We start from the raw sequence: 17,148 nt of genomic DNA on the forward strand, positions 1-17,148 counted from the left end.
ATAAGTCATAAAAATGCATGCATGTTACAGATAACTGATCTTTGTCTAAAGTTACGTACACAACACAGGTCTGCATGTCTCATTAGCGGGTACTTGTTTTACCCAGCTCTTCGATTAGATGGGTTCACGTGTATTATACATACATGTCTGTGTTTTCCATATGCAGAAAAGAATTAGTTAAGATCAGCTAAAGGAATTCATTATTGTGTTTTAATTGGATTATCATTATGATGTTGACCAATATAGGTAAGCATAAGACATGTAGTAGCAGTAGCACAATATAATGAGATGCCAGCATACATAAGTTCTACTTTCACTTTCTAAATGTGATATCCCTTTGACAGCATACTGTATCATCATATTTTAATATTTAAATAAGCTTATCATCGTTACCTATCCTATCGCATTTGTAAAGTTTCTGTCATTATAGTTGCAAAAGTTATTTTTTTCATTTGTCAGACTTGCACTATTGAGCTGACCCCATATTGACCCTGTATAAACAATTTCTTATTAAATTTGTGTATTACATGTAAGTAAGTGTACTAGACACTTATCATTTTTATATGAGTTATAATAGGAAGGAAGGAGTATTTCTTTCTCAATGTATTATAATGCATCAAATACAATGTAGGTCATGACCTTATGGGACTGTTCTGGTCCTGAAGCGATCAAGAAAATACAGAATATCTTCTAATGTCATTATGACGCATCAAATGGTGTACAGTACATTAATGACCCCCAGGTGTTGTCTTTAACCCCCACCCCCACCTTTATGAAATAGGAAATGATGATACACTGTATATTTTGTTAACTTCTGAGATCTGAGATCCTCATCCCTAAACCATATAATTTATTTTTGCTCTTTGTGTCATACTGCGCATAAAATTGTATATGGAGTATGCCCCATTGGAGACACCCTGACATTTTAGAACTAAAAATAATAAAGTATTTTATCTTCTTCATATGTTACAGTAGTGTTTGATCCATGTGGGTAATTCCTATCCTAATGATGTCACTGCTTTGTTTAGGAGACTTTACAATTGCCCCAAATAGGCGAATACACATGCATATAACATTTTGTTTATAAATCTTAAAAATTGAATTAAGCAATTTCCAAAATGTTTATGTGCATCAGGAGAGAAAAAGCAATCAAGAAATGATTTAAAATTTGCTACTGCACACATGGAAGAATGTATTAAGAAGAATGAATCTTAAGAACCAGGTTAGATTGGAAGGGGGTGAATGTGGAGTATAAACATTTATAATTTGAATCATTTATTGTTCTTAATTTTAACTTGTCAATGATAACTAGTTATTGATCCCAAGGTAGAAATATGACCTCTGATCATATCTCAAGATCATTTGTCAATTATGTAAGGTGTAATTAAATGTATTTTTTTTTAAGAATAACATTTTTTACCAGTTTATAAAAGTTTCTAGACACTTAAATTATATTTTGATTTTAATAGATCATTCGACAATTAGGGGGGAGGGGACAGTTTATATTTGAGTTTGTTTGGGGATGGGGGTTCCAAGTCATATACTTGACAATTTTTTAATGTACTTTAAAATATGACTAAGCCATACTACAGTCATGAACATGAACATGAATAGTATAGAACAGAACACAAACTATTACATGTATATATACATAGGAAGTATTACAAAACAGATGATTGATCTATATCTGGGTTATATTGAATCATACATCATGTACATATTATATTATTGTTTCTTTGTTCAAGGCATTTCAGAGGTATGTAGGTCATGATCCCAAGTTCTCTTCCTGAAATTATCAAATATCATAAAAACAAATTGAGATCCCCACCTTAATCCAAAGATATTATTCCTCCTTAGGTCATCAGATCATTATGGCTTGTAAGTCATGACCCTAAGGGGTCATCCTGACCCCCTTAGAATAAGAAATTGTCAATTATCTTTAAATTATTGATGTTTGATGATCCTATCTCTATTTAATCTTTATTATTAAGTCTCCCGAATGAAATTTGGAGACTTATTGGTTTGTACGGTTCTTAATACATGTATTATTATTCTTCGTCTTCTTCTTTTTCTTCTTTCCCGCTCTGAACTTGTTTCTCACAGATGGCTGAACAGAATTGTACAAAACTCTAGGATATGATATGCTTACATATCTAGTTGTGCACCCTGGTTTGATTTTTCTCATTTTGGGTTTTAGAACCACTTTTAGGGTGGGGGGGGGTGTCAAAAGGGTGTGGGGTCTAACATTGAACCTTGTAGGAAGAATCATAGAATCTATTGTAAATGGTAACTTGAAAACGGACAAAGATAATAATATAGGGTTTTCATAATCATATATTGACTGTTACTGGCAATATATAGGGTTTATTAGATCTGATCCCTGGGGTCATCCCCACCCTCCAGGAATTTGAAATTACCATATATGTCAGAAACTGTTATAATCATGACCCCTAAACCACATATATTCATGTTTCTGATGTCAAGGGGCATCAACTGTTATGTTGGTCCTGACCCCCTCAAACAGCAAGTCCCTTAATATCTTCAAAATAGTTGAGATCCCCACCCTTAAACCATACATATTCTTGTTCCATGTGTCAAGGGGCATCAAACGGTATGTAGGTCATGGGCCCCGGGGGTGGTCATGACCCCAATCGAACAGGAAGTGCACGAATATCTCGATAACGGTTGAGATCCTCACCCCTTAACCATATATATTCTTGATCCTTAAGGGGCACCAAAAGGTATGTAGGTAATGGGCCTCAGGGTTAAATCTAATTTTTCAAAACCGTACTGCACATCTATGGAACAGTTCCTATCATATCCCAAGATAAGATGTGTCTATCCATTAAATTATAAAAGGAGTTCTAGGATCTATGTTTTTTGCAAGTGATAAACGTCAATTTTCTGCTATTTTTTGACTCCCTGGATGAAATTTAAATTTTTTAAACCTTACTGCACATCTATAGAACAGTCCCTATCATATCCCAACATATGATGTGTCTATCCATTAAATCATAAGAGGAGTTCTTGGATCTATGTTTTTTTTTTTAGTGATAAACGTCAATTTTCTGCTTCTTTTTGACTCCCTGGATGAAATTTTAATTTTTAAAACCTTATTGCACATCTATAGGACAGCCCCAATTATATCCCAAGAGATGACGTACCTACTCCAAAAGTTGTAAAAGGAGTTCTGGGAACCATACTTTTTTTGCAAAAAAAACTTCATTTCTTATTGGCCACTGATCCCCTTAATAAAAAAAAATTCTGGAACCTGATCACACCTCCATACAACACTCTCAATCATATTCTAGAAGATCATTTGGCTATTGCCCAAAAAAATGACGTTTTTGAAACCAGCCATTAAATGACCCCCAGTTAATTTGCTTGGCATATTTCGAAACCTTATTGCGCATCTATGGAACAGTTAAAAAACTGAACTTCATTTATTTTACAACGATTGATAAACAAGTTCTACAACTTATATTAATATCTCTCGTTGGCACGAATGTAAGCGCGAGGGGGTCATTGGTCTATGGAACAGTTCCTATCATATCCCAAGATATGATGTGTCTATCCATTAAATCATAAAAGGAGTTCTAGGATCTATGGTTTTTTGAAGTGATAAACGTCAATTTTCTGCTACTTTTTGACTCCCTGGATGAAATTTAAAAACGTCATTTTTTTACCAATTATTTGATCCCCAGGACTTACAGAGAAGTTTTGAAACCTTCTTACAAAACAACATGATACCCCAAATCAAACTCCAAGAGTTCAGTTTGCTGGCTTATAAGATGTAAGAGCAGTTTGAGAAAGTAAAACGTGACAGATGGACGGACGGACGGGCGGGCGGACAGACGGACGGACGGAACAGGGTAACAACAATATACCCGACCTTTCTTTAGAAAGTGCGGGTATAATCATGCTATTTTTTTTTACCAAAATCATGGCCATGTCCCTTTAAGGTAGACCGGTTAACTGTGAACTCGCCGCCGCCTCAATTTATAGACTAGAACAATATCAAGCATCGGTCTATCCGGATAATTCTTTGTTTAGAATTATTTAGAATCAAATCCTGCAAAAATGAGGTCACGGCGCACGGTCAACATTTGTGTTATGTCAACAATAAACCATATAATGTTGAAAGTAATATCTCTATAAATTGGGCTTAAAACCAAATAACACTGAAACCTCACATTAAGTATAGTAATGGAATTCCATGTTCCAAATAATGACGGGATATATTGTTTTGTCGAACAGATATTTGTAACTAAAGACAGGTAGTCCTCTTTAGAATTGACTAAAAACATCGACGTCGCCGGACGTCACGGTGCAACGAGAAGTACAAACCAAATGGATTTAACCCAGGAAACAGCCGATACAAGTTGTGAAAATGCTCAATGGTGCAAAAAATAAGTCAACAATTATTTGCAAGTTTGTGTTTAACTGTAATAAATTTTTGGGGGGTGGTGGTAATTGTATTTTGAATATAAAACAGTCCGAGAGAGTGTAGAATATCTGTAAATATTTGGTCAAAAAATAAGTAACGTCAACCGACGTTCAGGGTTATCCTTACTGTAAACTATTAGATACACGGTTAGAAAATGAAAACTTCGAAGAACTAACTTATGATTCTCGAACAAATGTGTGAAAATGAGATGTTAAGTGGTTCAGTGCCATTTTAAATTGTAAGGAGAAAGGCACAAGAGACTAAGCGTGATATAACTGTGCGTGTTTAATGTTGACGTCATGTTTTGAACGTTACCGTGCGCCGTGGTGACAAAACATGTTTTTAAAAAGGGGTAACAAAAATACCGTTTCATCAAATGGATTTAAACTTTGCATATCAATGACATAAGTGTTGATGTACAGATTAATCTGTTAAGTATGACTTTCATGAAAAAAATATGATAGACAGCCACATTGTCTTCGTATTTTTTGATTGACCCTCGTAAGCCCGTTTGTCAAATTTGCTAAATACGCTTTCACATAATGACTTAGGTGTTTGGTTACTGTGTAATTGCTTTAATATATCCTATACCAGTTAAAGATAAATGTATAATAATGATGACCATATCATACTGTGTATCTGGACACTCATGATCAGAACCGATTAAAATCAAAGTACTGAAGTACTGACGGGAGTTGATTTTATCGATTATAATTCATTTTAAAATCAACGATATGTTACTTTGCTTGGCAAGTAGTTTATAATCTGTTTTTGAATTACGCACATTTTTATAATATGAATTATCGCATTTTTCCGACACTGATTTTGAGAATAACCCCGTATGAATCGTGTTGTGTAATGATTAAAGATAGAATTGATTCCATCAAAATATGTACAAGTAATCGAAATACTAAAAAAATTGTATGGATCCAAGCAATAATGATCTTTAGTCTCGTTCAACCAGATGTTCGGCTGTCTCCGTTAATCTGAAACAAACAAGAGAATGTGTACACCAGGTCACGCGATAGCTTGATGACGCGACATCTAAATATAGAATGACTCTCTGCTCGTCGGAGATTTACGGTGACAGCCGATGGTTGAACGAGACTTTACTGAACTCTGGCGTATGAATACAAACGACTGCAAAAAATATCTAAATTGTTCGTACTATTTAACATCTGACTATTTTCAAGGTATTCATTAATAAGTTTCTTAAAAACCAATGCTTCAAGATACATTACATCGAATTTATCGATTATTTTCAAGAACTAAATCTTGTCAGCGGTGATGATTTGTGCTTAGGTCCAAACACTGTTTCACTTTCGGTTTGCCAGAGTAACTGCATGGGAGAGTTGATTAAAATCAACTCCCAAAAATGAACAACAAACAATACAAGATTTTTATTTAAATGTAAAAACATGAGATTTCGTATCCATTACGTTTTTTTTTAAAAAATCTTTAAAACCCGCAAGCGCGGGAATTAACACTTTACACATTATTATAATTTAATGCTTAATATGTTAATATGCTGAACCGTATTTTTTTTTTCATTTTTGTATATGCTTTGTCTATTTTTTCCTTATCCTAATCCTTTCAAATTGAAATAAAAAACAACCTGCATTGTAGGATATTTAGAGTAGCGGGTAGGGATGAAAAATCTAAACTGAAATGAATTATATTTACACGTATATGTCCATGGCCTGAATCCGGTTTGTTGCAGCTGAATTGAAAAAAAAGGAATTTTTTTTTATTCTATATGTATTTATTTCAAACCAGTGAATAGATATTTAGTGTATCAGTGTAGATGTTCTTTAGGTCAATTTTCAATATAATTTCTACAAATAAGAATCTCAGATAAAAGAAAAACAATCTGGAGAAGTTGCGATTGACGGTATATAGATGTAGAATACAATTATCTCTTTGTTAATGTTTAAGGTTTACAACCAATCTGTCGTAAAAAGAAAATGTATGAAATTAAAACACGCTAGGTTATGCATTGTTATCCATTTGGATGCATAGTTTAATCCAAAGTTGTCAGATTCAAAGTACTTGGTCCAAGTGGATGGTTAACTCGCCCTACACTTTTTGCCATGATGTCAGTTAGTCAACCCTTTTCTAGGCAACCCGTTCTGGAAAGTTTTTTCCATTAATACTAAAATCGTTCCATTTTATTTGTTAACTTTTCATACTAACCGAAGTCCAATCCAAGGTATCTGTCCCTGATGCGTGATGAACTCGTGCTACACTTTTCGTTAATTAATCAATCCGCGTTCTTGGTTACCCCATTCTGGAAAGTTCTATCCCATTCTCTCACCAGAGGTCTTGCTTCGCAAGCGAATAAGTATCAAAGCTAAAATCGTCAACTAAAGAAACGAATTGACGACTTAATATATTTATTCAATATTTGACAATTCTGTACTTTTATCTACTCTCAAAGTAGGCTCTCAGTAAATATATTCACTTCATACGTAAATGTAATCATGCAATATTATTTCATTGCAAGTACTTATTTTGATCGAGACTATCCCTGACATGGATCACCAAAGCGTGTCCATCACCTTACTCTCATTTTAGCTATTTCCGGCTTGTTTATCGAAAATGAAAATATTTTGATTTTGATTAATTACACAATAATAAATTATCAGTTAAAGTACAATAATACCTTACGGACATCATCTCACATATGTTGAAATACCAAAGGTGTAAGCAAGTACTCAGGTGGAAGCATTTTGCAGTTTATTTGCAAAATGCCTTAATTTATAAGTATAGATTTTAAAGGCTACACAGAAAACCAGATGTTTGGAAACGCTTTTTAAAGTTTGTTTTATAAAGTTATAAACCACCAAAAAAAAACCCCCAAAAAACCCCAAAAAACCAAAAAACGCGGTCAAATGGAGAAATATTAAGGCACTTTATCAGAATACATTTAATTTTTTTATTATCAAGACACTTAACTTGAAAAAGAGTATGAATTAATCCCAAAATATGAAATTCTTTCTTAACTGATTACGTATTATTGAGATTAATTATTTATATTTCTTTTTAAACACTGTTTTGTATGGTCTAGTATCATTAGGAAATAACAACCCAAGATACAATAAAATTTACAAAACATTATCAAAATTAATTACTTTAAAAATACACCAGCATATTTCCTTCCCATATATCAAATCAATTTCAAAAAATTATATATTTCAAAGCACAAATCTACTACCAACTAAATTAGATTTATATATAATGGAACATAGTTACATGTACAGCTGTTAATGCAATATCAACTCTTTAATAAGTAATGGAGTATGCACATTTTTGCATCAATTTGGTTCAGTTTATGTGATATCTTGATATACAAGTCTGAATAAACTCTCGACCTGTTGTTTTAAATGTGTAAATCAAATATACTGAGTGAGCCTACGGACAAGTCTTTTCAGTGCAAAATTGCTATTACATGTAAGTAGAGATACATGTAGTTCTCTTTACAACAGTGTTAAATCAATTATATCTCATATTTGAGGATCTTTATAATTTCGACTTGACCCTGCACAATTTTTGCCTGTATCAACACACATTCTGCTTTAAACGTGTGCACACTACATAGTTGAAAAAATGCAGTTGAGCTACATTGAAAATGAATTCAACAGCTACCCAAAGCTTCCCAGTTTAAATAGGGTCTTTAAGTTTTGACAGAAGAATTATCGGCTATAACTTTGTGGTTTTCTTTTCATTATAAATCTTTATGATAAAAACCGTCAAGTATATAGTGAAAATATCATTCATTCTTGACCATTATCCATTGTTATCTTGGTTTTTTTTTCTTTATTATGAAAGGTCTTGCTGTTATTTCGATCGGTAAGTAAAAAAACATTTACATTGTTCAGTACTAAATTCTTTTTCATATCAAAAACATCTCTAACATGTGTGTGAAGGCTTTCTACGTAACTCTTTAAACTATACCTATTTATATATAAAGGTGACCTTAGTTAAAGGATGTCCTGTTAACCCTTTTGGTCGTTTTTCGTCATGTGTCTTGCTGTTTGATTAGCTTTTGAGTTAGACCACCAGGCTAAACATGACTTTGTGTAGTATCTGTATAGGGTCATTATTTGTTTTTTTTTTAATTTCTGACACCACATCTATTGTGTTTGGGAAAACTTTTAAGATTCAAGAGGGCTGGATGTTTGTTTCCATTTATAGAATAAATTTTTTTCTTTAACAAGACGAGTTCCGTATAAAAATATATTAAAATTACTATCAAAGCTAAAATATATGACACCTTTCCTTACAAATTAACGACTAAATATAGCTAATATGAATCACCGAAGAAAGCACTCTATTGTTTAAATGACCCGGGGATCTAGTGTAAGGACCAGACTATATTGTTCATAGAAAGTACATTTTGTAAATTAAAAAAAAATCTTTTCCACAACCGACATTTTTCAGACAAATTCAAACATAGTGCATAATTTGGTAGATTGGAAGACTTATGTTTTCAAATCTTTAATCTCGTGACTCTTTTAACAGGAAAACCAGTATTGATTTGCTTCCTTAACCATGTATGAAAAACACGCATGCTTTACATTGCTTCTACGACAAATCCGTGTCAAAAATACGAAATGAGTGCTATAAATTGACTTAGACAAGATTCGAGATCAATATTCTATTTTATTTTTTATGCATAAGATAGTTTATATGTGCATTTTAAAAGATTGACCAAGGTTTGATTACTAAACTTCAAGTGATCAGAGAGATACAGACGTAGGATATCATTGTTATATAAACAAAGCTCTAGTCTTATGTTTGTTTACAAATAATATAAAGTAATGCATGACCATTTTTTTGACAAAATTACTCGCTAAAAAGATAAACTGATTCAATGTGTTCATTAATAATTTTATCAACAGAAGAAAGCAACATTTAAGTGACAATTATTTCAATAAAACACACATGTAAACAAAATCAATAACTCGAGCTTTGTAAACCATAAAAAAATAAAATTTCAAACTCTGTATCTTGTTTTTAACTTAATATTTGACTTAATAAATATTGACGAAGCAAATGTTAACATAATACATATACTCACTATTTTAAACATTAAACATGGAGAAACAAAATGTAGTATTTGGAGCTCAAATCTTGTCTAGGTCCTTTTCAATTTGTTTAGCTTAGTTTAGTGTGACTTGTTATAAGCAGTGGCAATCCTATTATTTTTTTATTTTTGGAGACTGACGTAAATCAAATTGGCCCAGGGGCTATTAAACTTAGATAAGCTTACTTTTGATCTTAGTCTCACTCTTAAAAAAGGAATATATAGTGGAAAAGTGAGACTGAGATCAAAAGCTCTCGGCTAATTCTTCTGGACCTTGGGCATGGCATTCTATGTGTATCTTTGTACTGATAGATATATATAAATATATATATATATATATATATATATATATATATATATATATATATATATATATATATATATATATATATATATATATGTATGTATATATATATATATATATATATATATATATATATATATATATATATATATATATATATATATATATAAGTTGTGTTATCGTCTACTGAAAACTTCTCTCTCTATGTTAAGGTCATACACTTAATTTATTTGCCAATAGCAGAAGAAACATAACCCTTAGATATCATTTATACCTAACCTAACAAAGAAATATTCTGCCTTGCTTTTTTAAAACTTTGGTAGTTCTCTTATTGAAGAATGATTGAGAAAAATTGCGTGTTTTGAATATATATTTGTTATATGGTAATATATGTTAGAAAGGGCTACTATATAAAATTTATTTATATGTATATATTTATGAATGTAGAGTGTCTCTGGACTACAATTTGCATTATGAATGAATTTTATAGATAGAGAGAGAGAGAGAGAGAGGTATTTATTTGTAATGCAATAATATGTTTTTAAATTGATCATTAAAATCGATATAAAAATGTTAAGATAAAAAGCCCAATAAGCATGTTTTAAACATATGCTTGGCTTGAAAGAAACATGTTTAGTATGAACTGAACTTTTCTTCTTCTAGTGTTATTCTGAGTTCAAAGCACGGCATTTCCTTTCTATGTGCTGACAAAGAAAAACCAATAATATTAATTTACTTATTGGGTTGATATTTTTTTTCAAAACCGAATCACAGGGATCATTGTAACTCAATTAATAGAAGTCTTAGACACTTGAGAAAAAAAATACATTTTCATTTTAATATTTTGACCTTTTTTGCAGATCCAACATGTTATTCTCTTCGACAAGCTTCTCTGTCTGAAGATGTATGAGAAATATATTTACAGAGGAAGTATACATTTATAAAAGAATAAACGCTACATCCAAGGAATATAGACAACAACAAAAATAAGAGCACAATCAGTAACCCATTAATATTACGGTTGAGAACGTAACCGATTACCCAATCTATGTTTCGAAACACAGTATAACTTTGTCACTACTGTATGCAGGGATATATTCGCCCCCGTTTTATTTTTGCGTCTTTTGCCCTCGTGGTTAGAAGGCGAATTAAAGCCTGGGCGAATTCTATGTTACAAATAATATCTCTGTTAACACAACTGCAACTGGGCGATTTCAAGATTGGACAAAACCGTTTGGAAGTGTAGAAGAGCGAAAATTACACGGGGCGAAAATAACCCTGTATACTGTATTTGCCTTGCCCTTTATTTATATGCAAATAAAATTATGCATACAATCATACTACATGTATTATTAATTTGTCACATTAATTTAAATGATATGATAACATTGAAATCTAGACGTAGGCATACTAAGGTTATTACAAAAGGGTAAAACATTAGTACAACTAAAATACATATTGTATTGTTTCTGTGTTTTCTTTACAAAAAGTACATCAATCATTTGCAATGATCTTGATTTGTATTCAAACAACAGTTCACAGAAAGAATTTTGTGTAGATATCTGTGTTGTAGTCATTAAGCAGAAGTACCATTAGTTGTCATAAAACATTTTTGGAAACATTCTTGTATGCACAGAATTTGTCCCTGTGGTAATTCGTTGTTCCATCTTGATATTGTAGTTAGGACTATATCAGTAAATTTCGAAGTTTTATAATATTCCTTGGTACATTTTTCATTCAAAAAATTCACTTCAAAATACATTGGTATAAAAGGAGTATTTTTTTTTCAATATTCACTCCCTCCATATGCTAGTTAACTGATTTTAAAAACTTTGAAATAGCACCAATATTACTATTGTAATAGTTGGCTTCAATGTTATCAATATAATGTTTGAAGAAAACTCTTTAAATGTAAATACTTCATAGTTTTATATGCAAAAATTCATATTTATATGTTTAAAGCAGAATGAAAATCCAAACTATGTTGAGTTATTACATCATTTGAGTTTTAAAAACAAGATAGAGAAATATGCGTTAGTTAAAAAATTTCAAGTTAGGAAATTTGAAAAAAGCTTGTCATAGTGGGAATTTTTTTTCTGTTTATAATTGAACAACTAAATTATAAAGAGTGGAGTTTCCTTTTAAGTTTATTATTGCATTTTTGAAAAAAAAAATTCATCTAAATTAATGTACAACCTCAGGTCTATTCACTTTGAATTTTTGAATGAGTGCGTTAATGACAGTGGTGAAATGAAAGAAAGTATTTGAAATTTTTAACAAAAATGACATTATGTTAATATAATATTCGTATGTTTGAATTTGAAAAAATGGGGGAAAAATCTCTAATATTTATTTAAGAATTAGATAGCAATATAAAAAATTCACCTTGATATAAAATTGGCGGGTCATGTGTTCAAATCTGAAGGGCTTCTCAGAAAATTTGATCACAAACCCATCTAGTTCATATCCCGGTCAACTTTTTAACATTAGTGTTTATTACTTATATTTACATTTTGAAAAAAGGCAAAACGTTCAGATTATTATCATAGATATACCGTTTATTTGTGTTTAAAATAATGCACCCGTCAAACGATAAGCGCACGCTATAACCATGGTGACGTCATGAAAATGTTCACAGAGAATTGAACGTGCTTGTTTTTCTAGTTTTTTATAAGGAAGCATATTTATTTGCAAATGAAAATATCTTGTGATTATTAGAAGTCCAGACCTTTTTTTCGTATTTTTTTGTGAGTGATATAATTTTCGAAGGTGATGTACGCTTCACATTGCCATTTCCTATCTTATTGTTACATACTTAACTGTGTTGTAACATGTAGTCAAATAATAAATGAAATTTGTTAAGAAAATCAGTGTCTTGGCTCTTATTTACATTGATTGAAGCTCTGTCATTCATTCAACTGAGTGTCAGCTGGTCAAAGTTCTGGAAACTGATAACTGAAGGACATAACAATGCAAATAGTTACCTTTAAGTTATTTATTCAATTACCTTTCAGTTAAATGATTAGCAAAGCTTCAATCTGTGTTAAAAGTCTGAAATAAAGAGAAAGTAACTGCTTAATTAGATCTTGATAAGAAAAGAATGTCTTTAAATGAAATTTCAGATTGAATGACAGAATGCAATTTTGTGTTTCAAAAATGGATAATCATTGTAAAGATATGAAATGCATGTATCATTACAATTTGGAGTGTTTGGTTGTATTTCAGCTATTTCTATTTTTACTGTGTTTATATGCTATTCAAAATTGAACATTAAATATCTTGAAGAGATGCATCTATTAAGATAAATTTGGTGCCCACTAATTAACAAATGCTTGATAACAAATTTATATGAAATTAGAGTATTCCGCAGAAGTCAAACATGGAAAGTTAATAAACAGTCGAAGATGTGAAAAAGGGAATACAAACGGACAAAAACCATAACGTGACAAACAAAAGCTGATTACAATAGCTTACATAATCGTTTATTTGTGTGAGCTAAATTGGATATTTATTGTAGAGTGAAATTGAAAAGATCTGCATCAACAATACGTTTAGTATATCGGGACGCTTCAATTTGTTTGGTTTGTCCCTGTTGTCACTGGTACCGTAAAGATTTGGAACTACAAAAAGTAAGACAAGATTTGCATGTTTAAGAAAATAAAACTGAAATGAATAAATTACAATTTAATAAACCCCCTCCCCTCCTAAAAATCGACAAAAAACCACTACCCCATACATGAATCGATTTTAGACTGAATAAATTACGCAAATGCATTCCCTTCTTTTAACGACCCCTGGCCACTTTTTTATTAGTTCTTTTTGAAGACCAACCGACCCAACCAAATCGACCCAACTTTAGAGGAATTTGAATAAAAAAATCAAAATTTTCTTATTTGATTAAGAGAATATATTTAGCCAAACCAATTTATATATATTCATTTAAAAAATGAGAAAAATTAGATAAGATTTTATCAAGTTTCAATAGAATTTTCTATTTTTGATATTTTTAAAAATTTTGGATACTTGGTATTTGGTTTAAATAGCTTGGGCAATATTATCATTTCTATATATATGTCAGAAAATACATACTGAATACAAATTATTTTTGCCCAGTGTAATTTTTTGCCCTTTTACACTTGCAAGCAATTTCCACTGTCTTGAAATTGCCCACACACATTTGTGTTTGAAGAAAGATGATTTGAGACATTGTATTTTGACCAGTCTTAAGTTCGCCCGGGAAAGGGACTATAATGAAACGGGGCGAATATTTCTTTGTACACAGTATTTTATTAATCTACCAACTCAAGTTTTCTGGATAAATGGTCTAAATAATGGGATTCCATCTACTTGCAGTACCTGCCATGGATAACAGTAATCTTTAAGTTAAAAACTAAACTCTCTTTTCAAAAAAAGGTTTGGGAAATAAATTAAAAAAAAATTACAAAACGACATTTTTTATTTTGAAGTAATAATACTTCGTTCGTCGTTAAATGCTAGGTGGTTGTTTTAATTTACCAAAAATATTTTGCATTGTAGACTGAAGAACTATGGGTTGGAAACATGTGAAAGTCGCTCTTCTTTATTTGTTTTGTATAAGTATTTTTGTATACATCTATATATACATTAATAGACGTGTTTTTCCCAATGAAAACAGTCTAAATGAAAAGGAGAAGAACGATATGGCTCTCGAAGCAAAATTCTTAAGCATATACCAACCAACCGAGAAACCCGCAAGCTGAGATTGAAATTTTAAACCATTCTCAGTGAGCATGTAAATTGAAAAAAATAATACACTACTTTAGGATCAATTCTTTGTAGGAATCAAATTTCTGTGGCCTTGTATAGTCACGGATTTTCTTTATACTTTACAATTTGATAGACTTTGATGAGTAAAAAATCCTTTTTTGTTGCTACGTGGTCCCGTTGCCAAGTTAACAGAAAGTCAAGATGAAAAAGAAGACATTATGATTGTTTAATTGAGAATATATTGTAAGTAGTATTGTTTTGCAACTGGGAGTCTAGGTTTCTAAAGTAGAATATATGTTTCAACACAATTGTCATTTTATAAAAGAAAGAAAATCATTTATGGAGAAACCTATTTTAAAAATGTTTCTATGGAACTATATAGCAATTTCAAAATATGATTTCCTCATTTTATTTAAATTAAAAAAAAAATGAAAATCTTGATTTTATTGGTACACACTATTATGAGTATGCAATTAAGAATTAAAAATGAAACTTGAGAACCGTTGCCGTGGTATCAAGCTTAAAAATAAGGTAAATTCTTACATTTTGAGGCATTTCTATATAGGTACAATTGAAGGCAATTTGAAAAATATCTTACATTTGTTAATAAAAATTGCGTGGCTTGGGGCTTTTTAATCAGACTTCTTATAAAATTTTTGGATACAACTTAAATTCCATGAACATTCTGTGTTCAATTACAAAGCTTTTTGTGATATATGATTAAAATCTAAGCATATAATTACAAGCTCCAACAAAAACAATTGTTATTTTTTTCTAAAAGCAGGAATCACAGCATATTAAAGGCATCTTCAATATTTCAGTTTTACTATTTCATGACCATGTTACCATACCAACGGGTGTAGTTTTTCATATTACAATGTGCATTTTCCATGGACATTGATAAGCACTTAAAAAATAAATAGTTTTCCTTTTCGGCTGATAAAAAGGCTTAAAAATAAAGATTTCAAAAATTTCTAACGGTTTCCATTGTAACATTAAAGAAAGATTGGATTTTTCATCAAATATATTCTGTGGATTATAGTATAGAATGATTCAATGTAGAACAAAAATTAAGGTTGTATTATGTCTCTGATAGTTTTGAATAGTTTTGCTATTTTTATTTATTTAGCCTCGGTTACCATGGCAACGTTTACCCAAAACATACAGTGTCTTTTGCGTTTCACACCTAGTTGTGTCCATGTTTGAAATATAAAGAAAACTGGTGACTATACTTTGCCAAACCCTTATATGAATCATTTATCCTTGCATAGAATTAATGATAATTCTATTGACGTTATACACTGTTATGAACATTGCATTTCGACTCAGGAATGAATAATATTTCCTACACTAGGAGAATTTTCAACAACAAAAGAAGATTTATTTGCTCAATGAGCAATGCGTTATAAATATTTCCATGTAGAGAGATCTGCAAGAAAGAAACACTGTGATCATAAACCGCGGTAGTTTTAAACCTTTTTCATAATCCACAGAAAAGTGTTTGTTGTCTTTAATGAAACTACCAGGATCTGATCTGATCACCAGACCGCTGATGCATTGAATTTTGAAAATCTGAAAGAAAAAAAAAACACCAAACAAAACCCGGAAGCATTCAACCGTTACAATCAGATATGAATATGATAAACTATTCATGATAGAAAAGAACTTTCATGCATTACGTGGTACAATTCAGATAGAGGCTAACATGTCAAGTGTCCTCAACGCGAGACGTACGTTTTTACAACGTTATAATATATATATATATTTCATTTTCAACTTACTTTGTTGGTTTTTTTTTTTTAAATAAATTTAGAAATTTTACTATAAAAAATGATGCTGCAAATTATTGTTTTGTTATTCATTCCGTCAGAATTTCTGTAATTGAATATCTTATTGTATTGAATTGGACACTGATCAAAGCAATATTTTTAAAAAAAATATATATATATTTTTGATAATTATGTCACACATGCTAGAGTCTGATAAAATGTGATATATTTTTTTTTGCATTCATGACAACTACTCTCATTTTAAAAATCATTGCCAGATAAAATATATTGTCGGCAATTCTTCAATTCATTTTATCATTTTTGGCATAAAACAACTTGTAAATATTCATGATGTATCGTAGAACGCCAACAGTTATATAATGTTTGAGTGTATTTATATAAAGATATGCTTCTGTACATTTTGTCACTACTCGTTCTGATTGTAAATTAGTATGTGCGGAAGAATTAAAATCAACAACTGTGAATATTTTGACCAGTTTTTGTCTTATGTTTTTATTTTATATACGGTTTACAAATTATTTAAGGTATTCTCTAACGGCTCATAAAACAGTATAACTTTGCCCGTTTAAGAATTGAAACCATAGTATTCTTTAAAACAAGAGACCCAATAGTCTTAACGGTTACTTGAGTATTTTACATACAATTAAGGTGTGTACATGATAAAGTAAAATAAAGTGGTTGATAGGTTGGTATTTGACACAATGTTGTTAGGAAACTCAGTTTATTAAAAAAATGATTTTTGATTTTTTTGATCCAATTCAGTGTTAAACGGGAA

At 30.9% G+C, this 17,148-nt stretch overlaps 1 long non-coding RNA gene across 1 annotated transcript in view; it reads left to right on the forward strand.

Moving 5' to 3' along the window:
- The window catches only part of LOC128162851 (uncharacterized), a 29,051-nt gene extending 12,206 nt beyond the window's left edge, over positions 1 to 16,845 (forward strand). The window contains exons 2-4 of the long non-coding RNA XR_008240719.1: positions 8,276 to 8,296; positions 13,355 to 13,466; positions 14,374 to 16,845. This is a non-coding gene — a long non-coding RNA (uncharacterized LOC128162851). The remainder of the gene's footprint in view (positions 1 to 8,275; positions 8,297 to 13,354; positions 13,467 to 14,373) is intronic.
- The last annotated feature ends 303 nt before the right edge of the window (positions 16,846 to 17,148 follow it).

Source organism: Crassostrea angulata, chromosome 9 (genome assembly GCF_025612915.1).
Source record: "Crassostrea angulata isolate pt1a10 chromosome 9, ASM2561291v2, whole genome shotgun sequence".
NCBI classification, from domain to species: Eukaryota; Metazoa; Mollusca; class Bivalvia; order Ostreida; family Ostreidae; genus Magallana; species Magallana angulata.